We start from the raw sequence: 14,486 nt of genomic DNA, 5'->3' as shown, positions 1-14,486 counted from the left end.
TTAACAGTGCATGAAAAGTTGTCTGAAACAAAAAAGAATTATGCATTTTATAGCTGGATCTGGTTTTATTACATTCTGAATTGGACGTTGAAAATGAGCTTATCTCAGCCAGCAGAGAGGTCAAATCACAGTAATGCAAACTCAGTCAGAGACATAGATTTTCACTTGCAACTTGCTTTAACATGTTTAACAGTGCATGAAATGTTGTCTAAAACAAAAAAGAATGATGCATTTTATGGCTGGATCTGGTTTTATTACATTCTGAATTGGACGTTGAAAATGAGCTTATCTTAGCCAGCAGAGAGGTCAAATCACAGTAATGCAAACTCAGTCAGAGACATAGATTTTCACTTGCAACTTGCTTTAACATGTTTAACAGTGCATGAAATGTTGTCTAAAACAAAAAAGAATGATGCATTTTATAGCTGGATCAGGTTTTATTACATTCTGAATTGGACGTTGAAAATGAGCTTATCTCAGCCAGCAGAGAGGTCAAATCACAGAAATGCAAACTCAGTCAGAGACATAGATTTTCACTTGCAACTTGCTTTAACATGTTTAACAGTGCATGAAATGTTGTCTAAAACAAAAAAGAATGATGCATTTTATGGCTGGATCTGTTTTTATTACATTCTGAATTGGACGTTGAAAATGAGCTTATCTCAGCCAGCAGAGAGGTCAAATCACAGTAATGCAAACTCAGTCAGAGACATAGATTTTCACTTGCAACTTGCTTTAACATGTTTAACAGTGCATGAAATGTTGTCTAAAACAAAAAGAATGATGCATTTTAGTAGCTGGATCTGGTTTTATCACATTCTGCATTGGACGTTGAAAATGAGCTTTACTCAGCCAGCAGAGGTCAAAATAAGCAGTAATGCAAACTCAGTCAGAGACATAGATTTTCACTTGCAACTTTCTTAAACATATTTAACAGTGCATGAAATGTTGTCTAAAACAAAAAGAAAATGCTTTTTAGTGGCTGGATCTGGTTTTATCACATTCTGAATTGAACGTTGAAAATGAGCTTTTCAGAGCCAGCAGAAGTCAAAATAAGCAGTAATGCAAACTCAGTCATAGACATAGATTTTCACTTGCAACTTGCTTTAACATGTTTAACAGTGCATGAAATGTTGTCTAAAACAAAAAGAATAATGTATTTTAGTAGTTGGATCTGGTTTTATCACATTCTGTATTGGACGTTGAAAATGAGCTTTACTCAGCCAGCAGAGGTCAAAATAAGCAGTAATGCAAACTCAGTCATAGACATAGATTTTCACTTGCAAATTTCTTAAACATATTTAACAGTGCATGAAATGTTGTCTAAAACAAAAAGAAAATGCTTTTTAGTGGCTGGATCTGGTTTTATCACATTCTGAATTGAACGTTGAAAATGAGCTTTTCAGAGCCAGCAGAGGTCAAAATAAGCAGTAATGCAAACTCAGTCAGAGACATAGATTTTCACTTGCAACTTGCTTTAACATGTTTAACTGCATGAAATGTTGTCTAAAACAAAAAGAATGATGCATTTTAGTAGCTGGATCTGGTTTTATCACATTCTGAATTGAACGTTGAAAATGAGCTGTTCTCAGCCAGCAGAGGTCAAAATAAGCAGTAATGCAAACTCAGTCAGAGACATAGATTTTTACTTGCAACTTGCTTTAACATGTTTAACAGTGCATGAAATGTTGTCTAAAACAAAAAGAATGATGCACTTTTGTGGCTGGATCTGGTTTTATCACATTCTGAATTGAACGTTGAAAATTAGCTTTTCTCAGCCAGCAGAGGTCAAAATAAGCAGTAATGCAAACTCAGTCAGAGACATAGATTTTCACTTGCAACTTGCTTTAACATGTTTAACAGTGCATGAAATGTTGTCTAAAACAAAAAGAATGATGTATTTTAGCAGCTGGATCTGGTTTTATCACATTCTGTATTGGACGTTGAAAATGAGCTTTACTCAGCCAGCAGAGGTCAAAATAAGCAGTAATGCAAACTCAGTCAGAGACATAGATTTTCACATGCAACTTGCTTTAAAATGTTTAACAGTGCATGAAATGTTGTCTAAAACAAAAAGAATGATGCAATTTAGTAGCTGGATCTGGTTTTATCACATTCTGCATTGGACGTTGAAAATGAGCTTTACTCAGCCAGCAGAGGTCAAAATAAGCAGTAATGCAAACTCAGTCAGAGACATAGATTTTCACTTGCAACTTTCTTAAACATATTTAACAGTGCATGAAATGTTGTCTAAAACAAAAAGAAAATGCTTTTTAGTGGCTGGATCTGGTTTTATCACATTCTGAATTGAATGTTGAAATTGAGCTTTTCAGAGCCAGCAGCGGTCAAAATAAGCAGTAATGCAAACTCAGTCAGAGACATAGATTTTCACTTGCAACTTGCTTTAACATGTTTAACAGTGCATGAAATGTTGTCTAAAACAAAAAGAATGATGCATTTTAGTAGCTGGATCTGGTTTTATCACAATCTGCATTGGACGTTGAAAATGAGCTTTACTCAGCCAGCAGAGGTCAAAACAAGCAGTAATGCAAACTCAGTCAGAGACATAGATTTTCACTTGCAACTTTCTTAAACATATTTAACAGTGCATGAAATGTTGTCTAAAACAAAAAGAAAATGCTTTTTAGTGGCTGGATCTGGTTTTATCACATTCTGAATTGAACGTTGAAAATGAGCTTTTCAGACCCAGCAGAGGTCAAAATAAGCAGTAATGCAAACTCAGTCATAGACATAGATTTTCACTTGCAACTTGCTTTAACATGTTTAACAGTGCATGAAATGTTGTCTAAAACAAAAAGAATGATGCATTTTAGTGGCTGGATCTGGTTTTATCACATTCTGAATTTAACATTGAAAATTAAGCTGTTCTCAGCCAGCAGAGGTCAAAATAAGCAGTAATGCAAACTCAGTCATAGACATGGATTTTTACTTGCAACTTGCTTTAACATGTTTAACAGTGCATGAAATGTTGTCTAAAACAAAAAGAATGATGCATTTTAGTAGCTGGATCTGGTTTTATCACATTCTGTATTGGACGTTGAAAATGAGCTTTACTCAGCCAGCAGAGGTCAAAACAAGCAGTAATGCAAACTCAGTCAGAGACATAGATTTTTACTTGCAACTTGCTTTAACATGTTTAACAGTGCATGAAATGTTGTCTAAAACAAAAAGAATGATGCATTTTAGTGGCTGGATCTGGTTTTATCACATTCTGAATAGAACGTTGAAAATGAGCTTTTCAGAGCCAGCAGAGGTCAAAAATAAGCAGTAATGCAAACTAAGTCATAGACATAGATTTTCACTTGCAACTTGCTTTAACATGTTTAACAGTGCATGAAATGTTGTCTAAAACAAAAAGAATAATGTACTTTAGTAGCTGGGTCTGGTTTTATCACATTCTGTATTGGACGTTGAAAATGAGCTTTACTCAGCCAGCAGAGGTCAAAATAAGCAGTAATGCAAACTCAGTCATAGACATAGATTTTCACTTGCAACTTTCTTAAACATATTTAACAGTGCATGAAATGTTGTCTAAAACAAAAAGAAAATGCTTTTTAGTGGCTGGATCTGGTTTTATCACATTCTGAATTGAACGTTGAAAATGAGCTTTTCAGAGCCAGCAGAGGTCAAAACAAGCAGTAATGCAAACTCAGTCAAAGACATAGATTTTCACTTGCAACTTGCTTTAACATGTTTAACTGCATGAAATGTCTAAAACAAAAAGAATGATGCATTTTAGTAGCTGGATCTGGTTTTATCACATTCTGCATTGGACGTTGAAAATGAGCTTTACTCAGCCAGCAGAGGTCAAAACAAGCAGTAATGCAAACTCAGTCAGAGACATAGATTTTCACTTGCAACTTGCTTTAACATGTTTAACAGTGCATGAAATGTTGTCTAAAACAAAAAGAATGATGCATTTTAGTAGCTGGATCTGGTTTTATCACATTCTGCATTGGACGTTGAAAATGAGCTTTACTCAGCCAGCAGAGGTCAAAATAAGCAGTAATGCAAACTCAGTCAGAGACATAGATTTTCACTTGCAACTTTCTTAAACATATTTAACAGTGCATGAAATGTTGTCTAAAACAAAAAGAAAATGCTTTTTAGTGGCTGGATCTGGTTTTATCACATTCTGAATTGAACGTTGAAAATGAGCTTTTCAGAGCCAGCAGAGGTCAAAATGAGCAGTAATGCAAACTCAGTCAGAGACATAGATTTTCACTTGCAACTTGCTTTAACATGTTTAACTGCATGAAATGTTGTCTAAATTAAAAAGAATGATGCATTTTTGTAGCTGGATCTGGTTTTATCACATTCTGAATTGAACGTTGAAAATGAGCTGTTCTCAGCCAGCAGAGGTCAAAATAAGCAGTAATGCAAACTCAGTCAGAGACATAGATTTTTACTTGCAACTTGCTTTAACATGTTTAACAGTGCATGAAATGTTGTCTAAAACAAAAAGAATGATGCACTTTTGTGGCTGGATCTGGTTTTATCACATTCTGAATTGAACGTTGAAAATGAGCTTTTCTCAGCCAGCAGAGGTCAAAATAAGCAGTAATGCAAACTCAGTCAGAGACATAGATTTTCACTTGCAACTTGCTTTAACATGTTTAACAGTGCATGAAATAATGTCTAAAACAAAAAGAATGATGTATTTTAGCAGCTGGATCTGGTTTTATCACATTCTGTATTGGACGTTGAAAATGAGCTTTACTCAGCCAGCAGAGGTCAAAATAAGCAGTAATGCAAACTCAGTCAGAGACATAGATTTTCACATGCAACTTGCTTTAAAATGTTTAACAGTGCATGAAATGTTGTCTAAAACAAAAAGAATGATGCAATTTAGTAGCTGGATCTGGTTTTATCACATTCTGCATTGGACGTTGAAAATGAGCTTTACTCAGCCAGCAGAGGTCAAAACAAGCAGTAATGCAAACTCAGTCAGAGACATAGATTTTCACTTGCAACTTTCTTAAACATATTTAACAGTGCATGAAATGTTGTCTAAAACAAAAAGAAAATGCTTTTTAGTGGCTGGATCTGGTTTTATCACATTCTGAATTGAACGTTGAAAATGAGCTTTTCAGAGCCAGCAGAGGTCAAAATAAGCAGTAATGCAAACTCAGTCATAGACATAGATTTTCACTTGCAACTTGCTTTAACATGTTTAACAGTGCATGAAATGTTGTCTAAAACAAAAAGAATGATGCATTTTAGTGGCTGGATCTGGTTTTATCACATTCTGAATTAAACGTTGAAAATGAGCTTTACTCAGCCAGCAGAGGTCAAAACAAGCAGTAATGCAAACTCAGTCAGAGACATAGATTTTCACTTGCAACTTGCTTTAACATGTTTAACAGTGCATGAAATGTTGTCTAAAACAAAAAGAATGATGCATTTTAGTGGCTGGATCTGGTTTTATCACATTCTGAATTGAACGTTGAAAATGAGCTTTTCAGAGCCAGCAGAGGTCAAAATAAGCAGTAATGCAAACTCAGTCAGAGACATAGATTTTCACTTGCAACTTTCTTAAACATATTTAACAGTGCATGAAATGTTGTCTAAAACAAAAAGAAAATGCTTTTTAGTGGCTGGATCTGGTTTTATCACATTCTGAATTGAACGTTGAAAATGAGCTTTACTCAGCCAGCAGAGGTCAAAATAAGCAGTAATGCAAACTCAGTCAGAGACATAGATTTTCACTTGCAACTTGCTTTAACTTGTTTAACAGTGCATGAAATGTTGTCTAAAACAAAAAGAATGATGCATTTTTGTGGCTGGATCTGGTTTTATCACATTCTGTCTTGAACGTTGAAAATGAGCTGTTCTCAGCCAGCAGAGGTCAAAATAAGCAGTAATGCAAACTCAGTCAGAGACATAGATTTTCACTTGTAACTTGCTTTAACATGTTTAACAGTGCATGAAATGTTGTCTAAAACAAAAAGAATGATGCATTTTTGTGGCTGGATCTGGTTTTATCACATTCTGAATTAAACGTTGAAAATGAGCTGTTCTCAGCCAGCAGAGGTCAAAATAAGCAGTAATGCAAACTCAGTCAGAGACATAGATTTTCACTTGCAACTTGCTTTAACATGTTTAACAGTGCATGAAATGTTGTCTAAAACAAAAAGAAAATGCTTTTTAGTGGCTGGATCCGGTTTTATCACATACTGAATTGAACGTTGAAAATTAGCTTTTCAGAGCCAGCAGAGGTCAAAATAAGCAGTAATGCAAACTCAGTCAGAGACATAGATTTTCACTTGCAACTTGCTTTAACATGTTTAACAGTGCATGAAATGTTGTCTAAAACAAAAAGAATGATGCATTTTTGTAGCTGGACCTGGTTTTATCACATTCTGCATTGGACGTTGAAAATGAGCTTTACTCAGCCAGCAGAGGTCAAAATAAGCAGTAATGCAAACTCAGTCAGAGACATAGATTTTCACTTGCAACTTGCTTTAACATGTTTAACAGTGCATGAAATGTTGTCTAAAACAAAAAAGAATGATGCAATTTATAGCTGGATCAGGTTTTATTACATTCTGAATTGGACGTTGAAAATGAGCTTATCTCAGCCAGCAGAGAGGTCAAATCACAGTAATGCAAACTCAGTCAGAGACATAGATTTTCACTTGCAACTTGCTTTAACATGTTTAACAGTGCATGAAAGGTTGTCTAAAACAAAAAAGAATGATGCATTTAATAGCTGGATCTGGTTTTATTACATTCTGAATTGGACGTTGAAAATGAGCTTATCTCAGCCAGCAGAGAGGTCAAATCACAGTAATGCAAACTCAGTCAGAGACATAGATTTTCACTTGCAACTTGCTTTAACATGTTTAACAGTGCATGAAATGTTGTCTAAAACAAAAAAGAATGATGCATTTTATAGCTGGATCAGGTTTTATTACATTCTGAATTGGACGTTGAAAATGAGCTTATCTCAGCCAGCAGAGAGGTCAAATCACAATAATGCAAACTCAGTCAGAGACATAGATTTTCACTTGCAACTTGCTTTAACATGTTTAACAGTGCATGAAATGTTGTCTGAAAAAAAAAAGAATGATGCATTTTATAGCTGGATCAGGTTTTATTACATTCTGAATTGGACGTTGAAAATGAGCTTATCTCAGCCAGCAGAGAGGTCAAATCACAGAAATGCAAACTCAGTCAGAGACATAGATTTTCACTTGCAACTTGCTTTAACATGTTTAACAGTGCATGAAATGTTGTCTAAAACAAAAAAGAATGATGCATTTTATAGCTGGATCAGGTTTTATTACATTCTGAATTGGACGTTGAAAATGAGCTTATCTCAGCCAGCAGAGAGGTCAAATCACAGTAATGCAAACTCAGTCAGAGACATAGATTTTCACTTGCAACTTGCTTTAACATGTTTAACAGTGCATGAAATGTTGTCTAAAACAAAAAAGAATGATGCATTTTATAGCTGGATCAGGTTTTATTACATTCTGAATTGGACGTTGAAAATGAGCTTATCTCAGCCAGCAGAGAGGTCAAATCACAGTAATGCAAACTCAGTCAGAGACATAGATTTTCACTTGCAACTTGCTTTAACATGTTTAACAGTGCATGAAATGTTGTTTAAAACAAAAAAGAATGATGCATTTTATGGCTGCATCTGGTTTTATTGCATTCTGAATTGGACGTTGAAAATGAGCTTATCTCAGCCAGCAGAGAGGTCAAATCACAGTAATGCAAACTCAGTCAGAGACATAGATTTTCACTTGCAACTTGCTTTAACATGTTTAACAGTGCATGAAATGTTGTCTAAAACAAAAAAGAATGATGCATTTTATGGCTGGATCTGGTTTTATTACATTCTGAATTGGACGTTGAAAATGAGCTTATCTCAGCCAGCCGAGAGGTCAAATCACAGTAATGCAAACTCAGTCAGAGACATAGATTTTCACTTGCAACTTGCTTTAACATGTTTAACAGTGCATGAAAAGTTGTCTGAAACAAAAAAGAATTATGCATTTTATAGCTGGATCTGGTTTTATTACATTCTGAATTGGACGTTGAAAATGAGCTTATCTCAGCCAGCAGAGAGGTCAAATCACAGTAATGCAAACTCAGTCAGAGACATAGATTTTCACTTGCAACTTGCTTTAACATGTTTAACAGTGCATGAAATGTTGTCTAAAACAAAAAAGAATGATGCATTTTATGGCTGGATCTGGTTTTATTACATTCTGAATTGGACGTTGAAAATGAGCTTATCTTAGCCAGCAGAGAGGTCAAATCACAGTAATGCAAACTCAGTCAGAGACATAGATTTTCACTTGCAACTTGCTTTAACATGTTTAACAGTGCATGAAATGTTGTCTAAAACAAAAAAGAATGATGCATTTTATAGCTGGATCAGGTTTTATTACATTCTGAATTGGACGTTGAAAATGAGCTTATCTCAGCCAGCAGAGAGGTCAAATCACAGAAATGCAAACTCAGTCAGAGACATAGATTTTCACTTGCAACTTGCTTTAACATGTTTAACAGTGCATGAAATGTTGTCTAAAACAAAAAAGAATGATGCATTTTATGGCTGGATCTGTTTTTATTACATTCTGAATTGGACGTTGAAAATGAGCTTATCTCAGCCAGCAGAGAGGTCAAATCACAGTAATGCAAACTTAGTCAGAGACATAGATTTTCACTTGCAACTTGCTTTAACATGTTTAACAGTGCATGAAATGTTGTCTAAAACAAAAAAGAATGATGCATTTTATAGCTGGATCAGGTTTTATTACATTCTGAATTGGACGTTGAAAATGAGCTTATCTCAGCCAGCAGAGAGGTCAAATCACAGTAATGCAAACTCAGTCAGAGACATAGATTTTCACTTGCAACTTGCTTTAACATGTTTAACAGTGCATGAAATGTTGTCTAAAACAAAAAAGAATGATGCATTTTATGGCTGGATCTGGTTTTATTACATTCTGAATTGGACGTTGAAAATGAGCTTATCTTAGCCAGCAGAGAGGTCAAATCACAGTAATGCAAACTCAGTCAGAGACATAGATTTTCACTTGCAACTTGCTTTAACATGTTTAACAGTGCATGAAATGTTGTCTAAAACAAAAAAGAATGATGCATTTTATAGCTGGATCAGGTTTTATTACATTCTGAATTGGACGTTGAAAATGAGCTTATCTCAGCCAGCAGAGAGGTCAAATCACAGAAATGCAAACTCAGTCAGAGACATAGATTTTCACTTGCAACTTGCTTTAACATGTTTAACAGTGCATGAAATGTTGTCTAAAACAAAAAAGAATGATGCATTTTATGGCTGGATCTGTTTTTATTACATTCTGAATTGGACGTTGAAAATGAGCTTATCTCAGCCAGCAGAGAGGTCAAATCACAGTAATGCAAACTTAGTCAGAGACATAGATTTTCACTTGCAACTTGCTTTAACATGTTTAACAGTGCATGAAATGTTGTCTAAAACAAAAAAGAATGATGCATTTTATAGCTGGATCAGGTTTTATTACATTCTGAATTGGACGTTGAAAATGAGCTTATCTCAGCCAGCAGAGAGGTCAAATCACAGTAATGCAAACTCAGTCAGAGACATAGATTTTCACTTGCAACTTGCTTTAACATGTTTAACAGTGCATGAAATGTTGTCTAAAACAAAAAAGAATGATGCATTTTATAGCTGGATCAGGTTTTATTGCATTCTGAATTGGACGTTGAAAATGAGCTTATCTCAGCCAGCATAGAGGTCAAATCACAGTAATGCAAACTCAGTCAGAGACATAGATTTTCACTTGCAACTTGCTTTAACATGTTTAACAGTGCATGAAATGTTGTTTAAAACAAAAAAGAATGATGCATTTTATGGCTGCATCTGGTTTTATTGCATTCTGAATTGGACGTTGAAAATGAGCTTATCTCAGCCAGCAGAGAGGTCAAATCACAGTAATGCAAACTCAGTCAGAGACATAGATTTTCACTTGCAACTTGCTTTAACATGTTTAACAGTGCATGAAATGTTGTCTAAAACAAAAAAGAATGATGCATTTTATGGCTGGATCTGGTTTTATTACATTCTGAATTGGACGTTGAAAATGAGCTTATCTCAGCCAGCAGAGAGGTCAAATCACAGTAATGCAAACTCAGTCAGAGACATAGATTTTCACTTGCAACTTGCTTTAACATGTTTAACAGTGCATGAAAAGTTGTCTGAAACAAAAAAGAATTATGCATTTTATAGCTGGATCTGGTTTTATTACATTCTGAATTGGACGTTGAAAATGAGCTTATCTCAGCCAGCAGAGAGGTCAAATCACAGTAATGCAAACTCAGTCAGAGACATAGATTTTCACTTGCAACTTGCTTTAACATGTTTAACAGTGCATGAAATGTTGTCTAAAACAAAAAAGAATGATGCATTTTATGGCTGGATCTGGTTTTATTACATTCTGAATTGGACGTTGAAAATGAGCTTATCTTAGCCAGCAGAGAGGTCAAATCACAGTAATGCAAACTCAGTCAGAGACATAGATTTTCACTTGCAACTTGCTTTAACATGTTTAACAGTGCATGAAATGTTGTCTAAAACAAAAAAGAATGATGCATTTTATAGCTGGATCAGGTTTTATTACATTCTGAATTGGACGTTGAAAATGAGCTTATCTCAGCCAGCAGAGAGGTCAAATCACAGAAATGCAAACTCAGTCAGAGACATAGATTTTCACTTGCAACTTGCTTTAACATGTTTAACAGTGCATGAAATGTTGTCTAAAACAAAAAAGAATGATGCATTTTATGGCTGGATCTGTTTTTATTACATTCTGAATTGGACGTTGAAAATGAGCTTATCTCAGCCAGCAGAGAGGTCAAATCACAGTAATGCAAACTTAGTCAGAGACATAGATTTTCACTTGCAACTTGCTTTAACATGTTTAACAGTGCATGAAATGTTGTCTAAAACAAAAAAGAATGATGCATTTTATAGCTGGATCAGGTTTTATTACATTCTGAATTGGACGTTGAAAATGAGCTTATCTCAGCCAGCAGAGAGGTCAAATCACAGTAATGCAAACTCAGTCAGAGACATAGATTTTCACTTGCAACTTGCTTTAACATGTTTAACAGTGCATGAAATGTTGTCTAAAACAAAAAAGAATGATGCATTTTATAGCTGGATCAGGTTTTATTGCATTCTGAATTGGACGTTGAAAATGAGCTTATCTCAGCCAGCATAGAGGTCAAATCACAGTAATGCAAACTCAGTCAGAGACATAGATTTTCACTTGCAACTTGCTTTAACATGTTTAACAGTGCATGAAATGTTGTCTAAAACAAAAAAGAATGATGCATTTTATAGCTGGATCAGGTTTTATTACATTCTGAATTGGACGTTGAAAATGAGCTTATCTCAGCCAGCAGAGAGGTCAAATCACAGTAATGTAAACTCAGTCAGAGACATAGATTTTCACTTGCAACTTGCTTTAACATGTTTAACAGTGCATGAAATGTTGTCTGAAACAAAAAAGAATGATGCATTTTATAGCTGGATCTGGTTTTATTACATTCTGAATTGGACGTTGAAAATGAGCTTATCTCAGCCAGCAGAGAGGTCAAATCACAATAATGCAAACTCAGTCAGAGACATAGATTTTCACTTGCAACTTGCTTTAACATGTTTAACAGTGCATGAAATGTTGTCTAAAACAAAAAAGAATGATGCATTTTATGGCTGGATCTGGTTTTATTACATTCTGAATTGGACGTTGAAAATGAGCTTATATCAGCCAGCAGAGAGGTCAAATCACAGTAATGCAAACTCAGTCAGAGACATAGATTTTCACTTGCAACTTGCTTTAACATGTTTAACAGTGCATGAAATGTTGTCTAAAACAAAAAAGAATGATGCATTTTATGGCTGGATCTGGTTTTATTACATTCTGAATTGGACGTTGAAAATGAGCTTATCTCAGCCAGCAGAGAGGTCAAATCACAGTAATGCAAACTCAGTCAGAGACATAGATTTTCACTTGCAACTTGCTTTAACATGTTTAACAGTGCATGAAATGTTGTCTGAAACAAAAAAGAATGATGCATTTTATAGCTGGATCTGGTTTTATTACATTCTGAATTGGACGTTGAAAATGAGCTTATCTCAGCCAGCAGAGAGGTCAAATCACAGTAATGCAAACTCAGTCAGAGACATAGATTTTCACTTGCAACTTGCTTTAACATGTTTAACAGTGCATGAAATGTTGTCTAAAACAAAAAAGAATGATGCATTTTATGGCTGGATCTGGTTTTATTACATTCTGAATTGGACGTTGAAAATGAGCTTATCTCAGCCAGCAGAGAGGTCAAATCACAGTAATGCAAACTCAGTCAGAGACATAGATTTTCACTTGCAACTTGCTTTAACATGTTTAACAGTGCATGAAATGTTGTCTAAAACAAAAAAGAATGATGCATTTTATAGCTGGATCAGGTTTTATTACATTCTGAATTGGACGTTGAAAATGAGCTTATCTCAGCCAGCAGAGAGGTCAAATCACAGTAATGCAAACTCAGTCAGAGACATAGATTTTCACTTGCAACTTGCTTTAACATGTTTAACAGTGCATGAAATGTTGTCTAAAACAAAAAAGAATGATGCATTTTATAGCTGGATCAGGTTTTATTGCATTCTGAATTGGACGTTGAAAATGAGCTTATCTCAGTCAGCAGAGAGGTCAAATCACAGTAATGCAAACTCAGTCAGAGAAATAGATTTTCACTTGCAACTTGCTTTAACATGTTTAACAGTGCATGAAATGTTGTCTAAAACAAAAAAGAATGATGCATTTTATAGCTGGATCAGGTTTTATTGCATTCTGAATTGGACGTTGAAAATGAGCTTATCTCAGCCAGCAGAGAGGTCAAATCACAGTAATGCAAACTCAGTCAGAGACATAGATTTTCACTTGCAACTTGCTTTAACATGTTTAACAGTGCATGAAATGTTGTCTGAAACAAAAAAGAATGATGCATTTTATAGCTGGATCTGGTTTTATTACATTCTGAATTGGACGTTGAAAATGAGCTTATCTCAGCCAGCAGAGAGGTCAAATCACAATAATGCAAACTTAGTCAGAGACATAGATTTTCACTTGCAACTTGCTTTAACATGTTTAACAGTGCATGAAATGTTGTCTAAAACAAAAAAGAATGATGCATTTTATAGCTGGATCAGGTTTTATTACATTCTGAATTGGACGTTGAAAATGAGCTTATCTCAGCCAGCAGAGAGGTCAAATCACAGTAATGCAAACTCAGTCAGAGACATAGATTTTCACTTGCAACTTGCTTTAACATGTTTAACAGTGCATGAAATGTTGTCTAAAACAAAAAAGAATGATGCATTTTATAGCTGGATCTGGTTTTATTACATTCTGAATTGGACGTTGAAAATGAGCTTATCTCAGCCAGCAGAGAGGTCAAATCACCGTAATGCAAACTCAGTCAGAGACATAGATTTTCACTTGCAACTTGCTTTAACATGTTTAACAGTGCATGAAATGTTGTCTAAAACAAAAAAGAAGGATGCATTTTATAGCTGGATCAGGTTTTATTACATTCTGAATTGGACGTTGAAAATGAGCTTATCTCAGCCAGCAGAGAGGTCAAATCACAGTAATGCAAACTCAGTCAGAGACATAGATTTTCACTTGCAACTTGCTTTAACATGTTTAACAGTGCATGAAATGTTGTCTAAAACAAAAAAGAATGATGCATTTTATGGCTGTATCTGGTTTTATTACATTCTGAATTGGACGTTGAAAATGAGCTTATCTCAGCCAGCAGAGAGGTCAAATCACAGTAATGCAAACTCAGTCAGAGACATAGATTTTTCACTTGCAACTTGCTTTAACATGTTTAACAGTGCATGAAATGTTGTCTAAAACAAAAAAGAATGATGCATTTTATAGCTGGATCAGGTTTTATTACATTCTGAATTGGACGTTGAAAATGAGCTTATCTCAGCCAGCAGAGAGGTCAAATCACAGTAATGCAAACTCAGTCAGAGACATAGATTTTTCACTTGCAACTTGCTTTAACATGTTTAACAGTGCATGAAATGTTGTCTAAAACAAAAAAGAATTATGCATTTTATAGCTGGATCAGGTTTTATTACATTCTGAATTGGACGTTGAAAATGAGCTTATCTCAGCCAGCAGAGAGGTCAAATCACAGTAATGCAAACTCAGTCAGAGACATAGATTTTCACTTGCAACTTGCTTTAACATGTTTAACAGTGCATGAAATGTTGTCTAAAACAAAAAAGAATGATGCATTTTATGGCTGGATCTGGTTTTATTGCATTCTGAATTGGACGTTGAAAATGAGCTTATCTCAGCCAGCAGAGAGGTCAAATCACAGTAATGCAAACTCAGTCAGAGACATAGATTTTCACTTGCAACTTGCTT

Source organism: Danio rerio, chromosome 1, assembly GCF_052040795.2.
Source record: "Danio rerio strain M-AB ecotype USA chromosome 1, GRCz13ab, whole genome shotgun sequence".
Taxonomy (NCBI): Eukaryota; Metazoa; Chordata; class Actinopteri; order Cypriniformes; family Danionidae; genus Danio; species Danio rerio.
This window is presented reverse-complemented; position numbering follows the sequence as displayed.